Source organism: Giraffa tippelskirchi, chromosome 12, assembly GCF_054371585.1.
Source record: "Giraffa tippelskirchi isolate mGirTip1 chromosome 12, T2T-mGirTip1v1.2.pri, whole genome shotgun sequence".
NCBI lineage: Eukaryota > Metazoa > Chordata > Mammalia > Artiodactyla > Giraffidae > Giraffa > Giraffa tippelskirchi.
Genome location: NC_137286.1, coordinates 115,394,481 through 115,408,461, shown reverse-complemented (window position 1 = coordinate 115,408,461; position 13,981 = coordinate 115,394,481). Strand labels below are relative to the sequence as shown.

The 13,981-nt window shown below is 38.0% G+C and overlaps 1 pseudogene across 1 annotated transcript; it reads right to left on the bottom strand.

Moving 5' to 3' along the window:
- Positions 1 to 10,216: 10,216 nt before the first annotated feature.
- LOC145530099 (small ribosomal subunit protein uS19 pseudogene) lies at positions 10,217 to 13,084 on the bottom strand (annotated as a pseudogene). Its single transcript, XR_014071446.1, has one exon. The product of XR_014071446.1 is annotated as a small ribosomal subunit protein uS19 pseudogene (transcript).
- Positions 13,085 to 13,981: the final 897 nt, after the last annotated feature.

Here is a 13,981-nt window from a genome sequence, read left to right as displayed (position 1 = left end):
ATATTCAGGACTGATTTCCTTCAGGATTGACTGATTTGATCTCCTTGCTGTCCAAAGGACTCTCAAGAGTCTTCTCCAGCATCACAGTTTGAAAGCAACAATTCTTTGGTGCTCAGCCTCCTTTATGGTCCAGCTCTCACATCCATACATGACTACTGGGAAAACCACAGCTCTGACTATACAGACTTTTGTTGGCAAAGTGATGTCTCTGATTTTTAATATGCTGTCTAACTTTGTGATAACTTTCCTTCCAAGGTGCAAGCATTTTTTAACTTTGTGCCTGCAGTCACTATTTGCATTAACTTTGGAGCCCAAGAAAATGAAATCTGACACTGTTTCCACTTTTTTCCCATCTATTTAAACTTCTTTTGAATGTGTACAGGGAAGTAAGAAAGTTGCAAGAGCTAAGTGATGAGAACTGGAGAGAAAATTAAGGCTTCACATCAAAGGCAGTAAGATTAATCTAAATTCTAAATTCTTAAGAAAGGTATAAGGAGTGGATTGTTTGTATTTATCTAAATAGTCAGTTCCCAGTTATGGTCACCCATGTTATTGTTAGTTGTTACACATTTGCTTCTATTGTTATGCTATGTGTGAGAACAGTATGTAAATCATGTTATGTAAAATAATAGATAAAATGTAGCCAAAACCCAATATCTTGCTCATCAGGCAATTTGGCAAATGTGATAAAACTTATACTTGAAGAAATAACTGTGTAACATGGGGAAATAACAGTGATTAAAATGAAAATATAAACTATAATGAATACGTTTAGCTAAGCAATCTTTTCTAGAATGCATGTGTGGTTTGCAGAAATCCTACATTTTAAATACTTTTTTTTTTAATATTTGAGGAAAGATTTGACTATTTTGACTAAATTGTTTCTCTGAGATTTTAAAGGAATACCAGAGACTCTCAATTTAAAATCATAATCAAAGTCACTAGCTTGCTTAGAGCTGATAGGATTATTTCTAACAGTCTGAATTAGATCACAGCACAGTTGACATGGTTGATCACTGCCCAGCTTCATCATGGAGGCAACGAAGTATACCGGATTCACTTCACTTTGGCTGATATGCTTGCTGTATGTAGATATGCCTTTAGTCTTGACATTGAATCTCCCACTTCTCCAATAATACTTCCTTCCATCTGATACAACCGAGTTTAAAAGCTAAGAATTCCTTAGTTCTATTGAGCTAGCAAATCATCTCTTTGAGTGGCATTTAACTTCACAGCTCTGATTTCCATAATTGGAATACAGCGGCGTTTGCTTATTTCTAATTCTGAGACCAGCTCCTTCCATTAATATGCTGAACTACCTAAAGCTGTTTTAGCAGCAGTAAGAAGAATAACTTTCATATTTCCACAAGCAGGTCTCCCAGATGGTCCACCTTGCAGGTGAGGAGAGGACTTACCCAGAACACCCAGCATTCTTTCTATAACTAAGTTTCTCCCTCCTGGCGTGTCAGTGGAAGACAGATCCCTCCTCTGCAGAAGTGAGCTTTGAGTGTCCACTGTTGAGGTTTTCATTCCTCCATTTGATCAATGTCTGTTCATCTGCCTGGTTCTAAGCTGGCATTCCTTAAAGACACAGAAAGCAGAGGTTACTGTAACTGGGTATCAGCTCTTTCCCAGGCAGTGATTTTGCTCTGACAATTCCAATTTCATACTCTAGTCAGTTTGTCTGGATATTGCAGAATCCATGATCCTCTCTTTATCCTTCCTCTTTAGAGCCTGGATCAGAACTGGCCCTTAGCACCCGTTTCTTGCATCCTTTTTCTCTGGACCGTCTATTAGCTCCACTTTATAGGTGAAAAGGATCTGGGTACACTCGGTTCCAACTCAAAACAAAGGAAGGAGAACAAGAAAGGTCTGAGGAATCCATCTTTCCACCTCCTTGAGATTCCCGCTTTCCTTCACTGAGATAGCCAGGATTTATTGAGTCCCTCCTATGAAAGTCATGACACATGGTACTGCAGACAGAAAGGTGAGTAGAACATTGTCTCTATTCGCAGGAGCTCACAAAAGACCAACAAACAAGACATTCCAACTCAGCGCACAACTGCCATAGTGGAGGAAACACATGCTAGTTTGGAGGGATCTGCAAAGTTGTTTTCTGGAACCAGGGATTTCTAAATAAGACCCAAAGCCCATATATATATATATACACATATACATATATAGATAGGTAGAGAGAGAGAGAGAGAGAGGTTTGGTTTGAAAAATGTATCCAGGCAGAGGAGACAGCAGGTGCAAAAGCCCAGACCCTTTATTACTTCCATGCTGCACTATATGTCCTTCTGGTCTGTCAAGGTTCTTTCCTAAAAGGTCTGAGAAAAATGGAGGAGACAAAAGCATGACAAACAGTACTATGCCCAGGACATATCAACTTGTGATTAAGGAGTGTGTGTGTTCAGTTGTGTCCGACTCTTCATGACCCCTTGGACTGTAGCCCGCCAGTTCCCTTTATCCATGGAATTTTCCAGGCAAGATACTGGAGTGTGTTGCCATTTCCTCCTCCAGGGGATCTTCCCCACTCAGGGATTGAAACTGTGTCTCCTGAGTCTTCTGCATTGGCAGGTAGATCCTTTACCATTAGGCCAACTGGGACGTGATGTAAGGAGACAAAGTGCCAAATCCAGAAATTTATCGAAATTTCTCTCTTTTTTCTTCCATTCATAACCCTGTTTTAAGAGTTGTTGCCAAGAGAAAACATGCTCCTCCCCCCCATCTTGTGCAAACCTACCTTTTAATAAAAATCAAAAGTAATTCTTCAGGGACCTTTTGGTATTTCCTTTTGACATCTTGAAAATTATAATGCTAGCAGCAGATAGTTCAGTAAATTACCTCTAAAAATCATTGAATATGCTACTGTGGGCCTCCCAGTTGGTGCTAGTGGTAAAGAACCCGTCTGTCAATGCAGGAGACATAAGAGACGTGGCTTTGATCCCTGGGTGGTGAAGATCCCCTAGAGGAGGGCACGGCAACCCACTCCAGTATTCTTGCCTGGAGAATCCCACGGACAGAGGAGCCTGGCAGGCTATAGTCCATATACAGGGTCACAAAGAGTCTGACACGACAGAAGCGACTTCCCACGCACACACATACGCATGCTACTCTACCGGCAATCTGGAGTCTTTTCTTACAACTGAAGCCCTTGGAGTCTTGGATCGTTAGCCTTCTTCAAGCGTCAGAAGGAAGAGTTCTCCTATATCCTTTGTTGGAGACCTGTTGCCCTCACAGCCCCCACCTCCATCTTCTCCATGACCCCTTGGTGGTCCCCAAAGTGTCTGGTGACACCCACATTTCCCATCATACTTTGTAACTTGCTCCTAGAACTTAGAGGGGCTCAGGGAGTGCAGAGCTCAAAAGTACCCTACAATCTCAACCTCATCATTGACAAAAGGGACATTTGTAGGTTTCCCTGGATTCCTATTCTCGTCGGGCAATACCATTTATTTGGGGCGATGCCTTCTAATTTGTCCACAAACTTATGGAAAACTGCTCTGCTCTCAAGTTAAACATGCTTATGTTGAACTTCCTCATAAGTCAAATAAGTACACAATAACTATACTAATAATGTCTGACAAATACTGAGGGACCACTCTGTGCAAGGTATTAATATTATTTTAAGAGTTTGTGAGTATCAAATCATTTAATCCTTATGAAAATCTTATTAGGTTTATACCATTATAATCCCTCCCACATTATGAATGAGGAAGTTGACGCAGAGAAATAAAATGATTTGCCTAAGGTAATTGTTTGTGTTGGGATTGAAACCCAAGCATTCTGAATCAAAATCTATGCTTTTAAGCACCACACTGAAACTCTTGTCCAGAAAAGCCATTAAAGACAATTTTAAAGAGTAGTATCTTGATAAAATATTATGTTGATAAAAACATCAAATAAAAAGAGTAACCTCCAATAGACCCAGAGAGGATTATATATTAACTGTTTTTGAAAATCCTTGGAAAGATGAAAACTTCTGTTTATTTGTTATTATGGCCCTAATAATAATCACTAATAATATTGTAAATTTCTTGCTGTAGTCAAAATGATTAAAAAATCTCTCCTGAATGGTTTATGCATATGTATCACTCATAACTTACTAGATGTTCATTTATCTCAACTTGGTCTGGAGTAATGGAAACTGCTTACTAAAAATATTATACATCTAGCTATTACGAAACTCTTACAAAAATATTTGCATAAGATATATTTCAACTGGTATCAGTTCAGTTCAGTTCAGTTCAGTCACTCAGTCATGTCTGACTCTTTGTGACCCCATGAACTGCAGCACGCCAGGCCTCCCTGTCCATCACCAACTCCTGGAGTCCACCCAGACCCATGTCCATTGAGTCGGTGATGTCATCCAACCATCTCATCCTCTGTCGTCCCCTTCTCCTCCTGCCTTCAATCTTTCCAAGCATCAGGGTCTTTTCTAATGAATCAGTTCTTTACATCCGATGGCCAAAGTATTGGAGTTTTAACTTCAGCATCAGTCCTTCCAATGAAAACCCAGGACTGATCTCCTTTAGGATGGACTAGTTGGATCTCCTTGCAGTCCAAAGGACTCTCAAGAGTCTTCTCCAACACCACAGTTCAAAAGCATCAATTCTTCTGTGCTCAGCTTTTTTCATAGTCCAACTCTCACATCCATACATGATCACTGGAAAAACCATAGCCTCGACTAGACGGACCTTTGTTGGCAAAGTAATGTCTCTGCTTTTTAATATGCTATCTAGGTTGGTCATAACCTTCCTTCCAAGGAGTAAGCGTCTTTTTATTTCATGGCTGTAATCACCATCTGCAGTGATTTTGGAGCCCCCCCAAAATAAAGTCAGCCACTGCCATGAAGTGATGGGACTGGATGCCATGATCTTAGTTTTCTCAACTGGTATAGAAATTTCTAAAAATCCTGTGTAAAGTGTACCATACTCATCCATCCCTTGCTTCTTCCCCCCTCCAATATACACTGTGCTTGTTTCTGCATCTGTAAAGTAGAGATAATTAGGGCAACATTATTACTCTCTGAAGGTTACATGGCAGCAGGATCATGGAAGTGGTTTATAAACCATAAAGCGTTAGTCAACGCTGGCTTATCTAGGCTTGAAAATAGTCTTTGTTTTTGATATTTGAAAATAATCTTCTCCTCAAACTGAAGTGAAAATATATTCATAATTTTCAATATCTGACAATATCTAAAGCTTTTGCATTGGTTGATTTCATTACAGGTGTAAGTAACAGAGACACGCTTAACTTCTGCCAGGTTTTAGGCTCTTGTTTTAAAGTTACATGGAGAAGGAGAACAACTCTGTGGATGTTGCAAAGTCATTCAGGACTCAGCATTGGTCTTGATCATCCAGTCACAGCCTCAGTGACTCGATAGTCCATGGGCCTAGTGGATGTTCCCTGGGCAATGGATTCGTTCTGCCTCCTCCTCTAGTATTAATCATTTTGTTGAGGTAACAACACTCTGCTTCACTTTTGCAGCAACTAATTAATCAACTGGCTGGCTCTTTTCTCCATCTCATGGTTTCTTATGCATAGTGGGCACTATCTCAGACTTCTCCTTGCAGCCTTTTCTCTGGTCTCTGCACTTTCCTCTCTCAAACACTGAGAATGGGCCAAGTGATCAGCTGGTTGGGTAGCTGCCTGGGGTACCAATCTTTAAGGGTTACTATTAGTATCATATTTATTTCTTGAATAAATCATAAGTGTGGTACCAGTTAATTCATTTTTCACAAGAATTATCTCATGTAACTAGTGAAATATTTGGCTCTGAAGAGGATAGTGAATCTGCCTGCCAATGCAGGAGACTCAGGAGATGAGGGTTCAATCCCTGGGTGGGGAAGATCCCCTTGAGGAGGAAATGGCAACCCATTCCAGTATTCCTGCCTGGAGAATTCCATGGACAGAGGAGTCTGGAAGGCTACAGTCCACGGGGTCGCAAAGGATCAGACACAACTGGAAGAAGATAGTGTCACTTTTGTGTAAAGTAAAACAACAGCAACAGCAAAAACTCTCTTCTTCAGTGCTGGACTGGTTCTTCAGCACTTATGTTTTTGCAACACAAGTGGCAAGTTCTAAGATGCAACTACAGGCTGAGCCAATGATCCTTGGGGACACGTAAGTGAGTCATGAAGAATTACTTAATAGTAGGTTCAGTTCTGGATCAAGAAGTTCTGCTGGAGAAGGGATAGCCTTCTCCAGTATTCTTGGGCTTCCCTGGTGACTCAGATGATAAAGAATCTGCCTGCAATGCAGGAGACCTGGTTTGAATCCCTGGATTGGGAAGATCTCCTGGAGAAGGGAACGGTTACCCACTCCAGTATTCTGTCCTGGAGAATTCCATGGACTATATAGTCCATGGGGTCGCAAAGAGTTGGAGATGACTGAGCAATTTCCACACGCACAAAAGTTCAGGTCTGATGAATCAGTTGAAATTGGGATGTCAACTAAAGCATGGCATAGTGCCATTTAGCAGGAAGTAGTTCTTTTTAAAAAATACTTTAAATTGAAAAGCTTTTATTGTCTCTAGGAAATTGGTTCAAAATGCTGCCAGAAAAAACTGAAGAACAAGAACACTGGACAAGCAGAAAATGGTTTGCAGATAGGAAACCTTATGAAATAGAATTAAAAGGCAGAAATTGACTGTTATCCTTACATTAATTCTGGGTTTTAAAAAAATCACCCCTCTCCCCCTTTAACTTGATAAGTGAAGGTGAAAGTGGACTATAGTCCACCAGGTTCCTTTATTCATGGAATTTTCCAAGCAAGAATACTGAAACGGGTTGCCATTTCCTCCCACAAGGGATCTTCCCAACTCAGGGATTGAATCCATGTCTTTTGAGTCTTCTGCATTGGCAGGTGGATTCTTTACCACTAGTGCCACCTGGGAAGCCTGTTCTGTGCTCGAATCACCCAAATCAAATGCTCCAAGATTTCTAGTCCGCAGAAACTGTGAGACAATAGGTGTCTGTTATTTTCAGCTCCAGTGTTTTGGGGATAATTTGGGTTTCCTTGGGCTTCCCTGGTGGCTCAGCTGGTAAAGAATCCACCTGCATTGCAGGAGACCTGGGTTTGATCCCTGGGTTGGGAAGATCCCCTGGAGAAGGGAAAGGCTACCCACTCCAGTATTCTTGCCTGAAGAATTCCATGGACTGTATATATAGTCCATGGGCTGCAAAGAGTCAGACACAACTGAGCAACTTTCACTTTCACTTTTGGGCTTCCCTGGTGGCTCAGATGGTAAAGAATCTGCCTGCAATGCAGGAGACTTGAGTTCAATCCCTGGGTTGGGAAGATCCTCTGGCGAAGGGAACTGCTACCCTCTCCAGTATTCTTGCTTGAGAAATTCCATGGACAGAGGAGCCTAGTGGGTTACAGTCCACAGGGTCACAAAGAATCTGGCTTGCCTCAGCAACTGAGCACACATACATTGTTAAGGGTAGGAAAGATCAAGAAAAGAAGAACAAGTAGAAAAGATTTACCTATTCATTTTTCCCAAGACTTCATATCTTCAAATTTTAAAAGAACACTTAAAAGATTCCATTGCAATGCCTAGTCAATACTTACAAGAATGATCTCAATGCCAGCTTAAGTCAGAATGATTTGAACACCACTCCTTGGTATAGAAAGATGTTTATGAAAATTTTTGTAACGATAAATTACAAAATAAAGGTTAAAAGGTTGTTTATAACTTAAAACATATTTATGTGTTAATTTATCTTCTTCTATGACTCTTGTGACCTGATAAGCAATACATTCATTTTTTTTTTTTACTATTTGGAATATAATTTATATTTTAAATTATTTTAACAGTTCATGATTACTGCTATGATTCTATTGAAACTTGGTCAGCAAAGTTCCATGGAATAAATATATTACCCTGCTTCCTGTTCCCAAATACAATTGCAATGAAGATATTATGAAATATGACCTGCTTAGTGAAGACATGTTTAGGAATGCATTTTCTGGGAATGCACAGTTTTGGAAAATAAGAGTCACTTATGTTGAATATAATTTGGTATTTCCTTGGAAAATCAGGCCGTTGCTTCAAACATTGCTGTTTTTGAGTTCCTGTATATACTTCTTCCATTTGTTCTTTCTTCCTCCTCATTGTTAGAAGTTGTTATTTTTTACATTTAAAATAATTAATTTCATTAAATAATTACAAATTTCATCCCTTCACAACCTCATTTTGTTCTTATGGAAGAAAAAAGAATTAAGCAAAAGCATAAAATAAGGCACTATAGAAAATCAATAACCCCACCCTCAAAAGTAACCTTTGACACATTTTTTACTTCTTTCTTGATAAATGCCTGAATGGATACATGTGTGTATATACAGAAACACACACACACATACACAATCCTTTTTTTTTTTTAAAAAAAGAAAGATCTTATTTTGTGTCTTCCTTTTCCGTTTTAAATATTTGATCGGTATACTATTTAGATTTCTCCTGTGTCAGTGCAAATGTCTCTATTTTTTAAAGTTGCTCGTGTACTTTATTGCAAAAATTGAGATAATGTTGAAATATGTATTGTAGAAAGTAAACATATTCTCTGTGCCTTCACTGTAATCCTAGTCCCCAAAGTAAACTGCTTATATTTTGCCAAAAATGTCTAATTTAAATGTTTAATCAAGATTGCAGACCTAGCTTCTAGTTACAGAAAACACCAGGGAGGAGAGATGGAACAGTCATATAACAACAAGTTGATCAGAAGTATACCCTGGATCTAGGGATATTCTTTTTTTTTTTTTTAATCTTTTTGGCCATGTTGCATGGCATGTGGGATCTTAGTTGACTAACCAGAGATTGAACCCACACCCCCTGCATTGGAAATGCAGAGTCTTGACTACTGGACTGCCAGGGAAGTCCTGAGGTGGGACATTCTCAGCCCTAAGTGGCTCAGATCTCTTCAATCAGTGTATAGAAACAAAGGGAGACTGCTCTAGATGGAAGGAAACTGAACCTGCATAATCATAATGCCAGTTCCCAGAGAAGATCATAGTTACTGGATTGGTGTGTAGTCTTCCAGGCCTGCTTAGGCATTTGTAACCCCTCTCCCACCTCATTTTTATAAAATCCTAATTTTGATCATGCTCTGCATACTGTTCTGTAAGCTGCCTCCCTCTTAGTTCTCATTAAACAATAGATTTGGAGATGTTTTTATTTATCTGTTTCTGAACTCTGGGCTGGATAAAGCACAAGCTGGAATCAAGATTGCTGGGAGAAATATCAATAACCTCAGATATGCAGATGACACCACACTTAAGGCAGAAAGCGAGGAAGAACTAAAGAGCCTCTTGATGAAAGTGAAAGAGGAGAGTGAAAAAGTTGGCTGAGGCTCAACATTCAGAAAACTAAGATCATGGCATCTGGTCCCATCACTTCGTGGCAAATAGATGGGGAGACAGCGGAAACAGTGACAAACCATTTTTTTGGGCTCCAAAATCACTGTGGATGGTGATTGCAGCCATGAAATTAAAAGATACTTGCTCCTTGGAAGAAAAGTCACGACCAATCTAGGCAGCATATTAAAAAGCAGAGACATTACTTTGCCAACAAAGCTCCTTCTAGTCAAAGATAGTTTTTTCCAGTGGTCACGTATGGATGTGAGAGCTGGACTATAAAGAAAGCTGAGTGCCAAAGAATTGATGCTTTTGAACTGTGATGTTGAAAAAGACTCTTGAGAGTCCCTTGGACTGCAAGGAGGTCCAACCAGTCCATCCTAAAGGAAATCAGTTCTGAATATTCATTGGAAGGATTGATGTTGAAGCTGAAACTCCAATACTTTGGCTACCAGATGCAAAGAACTGTCTCCTTGGAAAAGACCCTGATGCTGGGAAAGATTGAAGGCAGGAGGAGAAGGGGACAACAGAGGATGAGAAGGTTGGATGGCCTCACCGACTTAATGGACATGAGTTTGAGTAAACTCCGGAAGTTGACAATGGACAGGGAGGCCTGGGGTGCTGCAGTCCATGGGGTGTCAAAGAGTCAGACACGACTAAGTGACTGAACTGAACTGAACTGAACTCCTTTAATGACTGCATATTATTTCTTTGTGTGTATTGTGATTTTTTCACCAATATAGTTGTTTCTCATTTTTCTTTATTTTAAATTAAATGCAATGTCTGATTGTATCTTCTGAAACATTTTTTACAGGATAAATTACTAAAAATAGAACTGCTAGATTAAAGAAGAGTGATGTTTTTAGAGCTTTGTAGCCACATTTATTTCTTCTGAACTGTGTTTATTCTTTTTTTCTTTTTTTTTTTTTTACTAGATAAGTCTCTGCTTTTATTGGCCAGCAGGTTACTTGAGGGGGATGAAGCGGGAGGAATGGGTGGCCCCGATACCGGGCCGGCCATGCTTCACGGGCTTGTAGGTGATGGAGAACTCGCCTAGGTAGTGGCCGATCATCTCAGGCTTGATTTCCATCTTGTTGAAGGTCTTGCCGTTGTAGACGCCCACCATGTTGCCCACCATCTCAGGCAGAATGGTCGTGTCGCGCAGGTGCGTCTTCACCACCTCGGGCTTCTCCATGGGCGGCACGTCTTTCTTGGCCTTGCTCAGCCGCTTCAGCAGCGAGTGCTGCTTGCCTCGCAGGCCGCGGTTCAGCCGCCGTCGCCAGCGCGCACTGGATCGCTGCGTCAGTTGCTCATAGGACGTGTCCAGCAGCTGGTCGAGGTCTACGCTGCGGTAGGTGAACTTGCGGAAGGTCGGCTTCTTCTTCTGTTCCACTTCCGCCATCTTGCCGGTTCTTCAGAAAGGTTGTGTTTATTCTTATTTCACTTATTTCATCTTTCACGTAGGTTGCAAACTTTTCTCCCAGATTGTAATTTTGTAATTTGTCTTATACATTTGCTGAGGATGTCTTTTGCCAAACAAAATGTTTACGTTTTGATGTAGTAACATCAACAATACTCTCTCTTTTCTTGGCTTCTGAGTTGTGTGTTAATAATACTCCCTTATAATTTGAAAATTTAATTGGTATAGATCCATTTTGATTTTTAACATTGTATCTGCTTTTTCCTTATTTTTCTTGAATAGATTTGTTAAGGAATTGTCTTTCTTTTCGAAATATCAGTTTATAGATGAAGTTATCAATTCCAAAGTTTTTTTTTGTTTATTAATTTCTAAACTTAAGTCCTTAATTTCATTTTATATTTTAAAAGATATTTTTGCTTTTCTTTTAAATTCTTTAGCTGAATGCTCATTTAATATATGTTCTCATTTTCCTTTCTTGTATGATATAAACATCCAGGAGTATGACTTTCTGTTGAAAAACCTTTGAAGATATCTCATGAGTTTTGACTCATGTTGTTCTCATAATACCTTATTTGAGGCAAAATTTACTTAGGGAGTGTTTTAAAATTTCCAACCTCTTGAGTGTTTATGTAAATTTTGCTATTCATTTCTAATTTTTTATTGTATTTTTACCAGGTAATGTAACATTCAACCATGAACATTTTTCTGTTTTTATGACTTCACAGAGGTTTACTTCATTGTTTAATTCATGAATAATATTTATAAAGTGCAGTGAGAAATTGAAAAGTTTACTTTTGTTTTTAGAGTATAAATATTGATGTTATATAATAATTTTTTTTTAGTTGAAGATAATTGACACTGTATTATATTGATTCAGTAACAATTCGTTACTTACAATATTTAAATTCTCAATTTTTTTAGATCATAGTAGACTTTGAGTGAACAGAAAATTTCGAAAATACTTTGAATAAACATAAATATTATCATTCTGTATAATAGAAAATGCCAAAAATAACTTCTTCCTAATTATATTTTAATCAAAAATATAGACTATGAAAATACAATTTATAAATGAAACTCTGTATAAGTTTATAATCATATAGATTTCATATAAATTTCAGGATTTTGAAATCTATGAATTTAGGAATTGTTTTGCTGTCTTTACACATTTCTAATTGAGAATGTTTCTAACCCAATTCCAAAAGTATGCCACATAACTAAGTAAAAATTCATCTTTTTTTGTATCTGTAGATAATCCTGATTGTCCTCTGTTGGTTTCCTTGTATTTCAGTGCACTCAGCATGTCCTAAATATTTGGTGGGTTGAAGAAGTAAGTTTGTAAAGGATGCATGCTGGTGTGGTTATTTGTGGTGAAATATTCTAAAAGGACACGTTGACTTTGTTTTCATTTTTTCTGTGATTTCTCCCCTTATCACTAAGTGTCTCAAGAGGAATTGGATTTAAAGTGTTTTGTACTTTAAAATGTTAGTGGATGTCACTGAGTACTTAGAATCTCTCTGAAAATCTATCACCTTCGATGATAAATGAAAATGAAAAACAAAATGTGAAGATGCATTATTAAGAACCAGCATTTATTTCAAAATGAGCATTATCTTAAAGCTCTGGAAATTGTGTAAATCAAAATTGAAGGAACTAATGTACAAGGGTTAGTATCATCTGAATACCTATCTTCTCTAACTAACTTGAGACATGTGAAGTTTCTTAAATGTTTCCAAATGGTTGGCTTAGAGTCTTTAAATAAAAAGGAAGTCACCAGTCTAAACAATGATCTAAAACTATGTAGACTTTGTAATGGAAACAGCACTAAAACTCAATTTGCTTTTCCTGGATTTTTTCCCAGTTTTATTTTGTGCGAGAGGAAATAACATTTTCTCAAGACTAACAAAACTATTTTTTTTTTTTTTTGCTAACAAAAATAATATTATAAATAAGTGTCAGAATAGTCTGTTGCTTTACAAATCTCATTGGATAGAAAACATGTGGATTCCTCTGAAGCTAACTTTGTATCTCAGATACATTTACATTCGTAAAACTTTTTTACTCATAAACTCCTTCAGAGAACTCATATATTATAATGTTTCAGCTTATAAAAATAATTTCAGTTTAGTTCTACTGTATTAAACTTCTCCTTTAAAATTTTGATTTGTCTCTTGAAGTGGAAAAATAAAAGCCCTGTGTTTCTCTCCCTAGATAAAAATTATGGAACCATCTTAGTTTACTGGACATTTTTTTGTCTAAAATATCTCATTAGGAATAATAAGAGAAAAATTAGAAATTAAACCAAATTAAAAATCATCCATGCACAAAGAAACAGAACAAAAAAGTCCTCCTCTAACTACCTAATCGTTCAATCAACATTCCAAGTTAAATTAAGTAAGTAACGTGAAAAAGAATGTGGGGAAATATGCCTAGAAAATGTATAAAATGATACTGAAAAGTTTAAAGATGAAGTAAAATGAAAACCAACAGTTTTAAACTGTTGATTTTGTCTCTGAATGTTGTAAATAAACAGTTATATAACTGTGTTTTTCTAGCCCTGTCTCCTTTCCTCTGATCTTTGAAGTGTGTCACTCTTTCATTTTGCCATTCAACAGTCTGACATGCAAAAGCTTTGTTCAGACAGTTTAATTTAATCACTGCCACTGGTTCAACAAGATGATAAAATCCCCTATGCTGTACAACAGCCAACATCCAGCTCACTGTTATCTGATACTGTTTGAAGCTTCTCTCATGAATGCATGCTGATAACACAAGAACTCCAAACATGTCATAAACAATATATTAATGCCTCAGTTGGAATTCCATTAGAATAAGAAGTATATGAAGTTTAGGCCATTCAAGTGGGCCAATGTAATAAAATGTAATTTGGACTAATCTTCCCAAAGAATGTCCTGTGTTTGAAGCTGACAGTCTCCTATCACATGCAAAAGTAATTGCTTGTTGACTGCACTGCAGACTTTTGAATCATGGCCTTTGTACTTCAAGCACCTTCCAGGTGTCTCAGCTAGAAGACAATCTGTCTCTTTGTTTCAATGGAAAGACATATAAACTATAAATAATAAAACAAGCGGTGGGTATTTTAATGAATATTGCTCATCTAGATTGGAATTTGAGGAAATATGAGACAGGAGTCGTTTAAAGTCAAAACACAACAGAACGCTTATTCTTTGAAGTTCGTTTCAA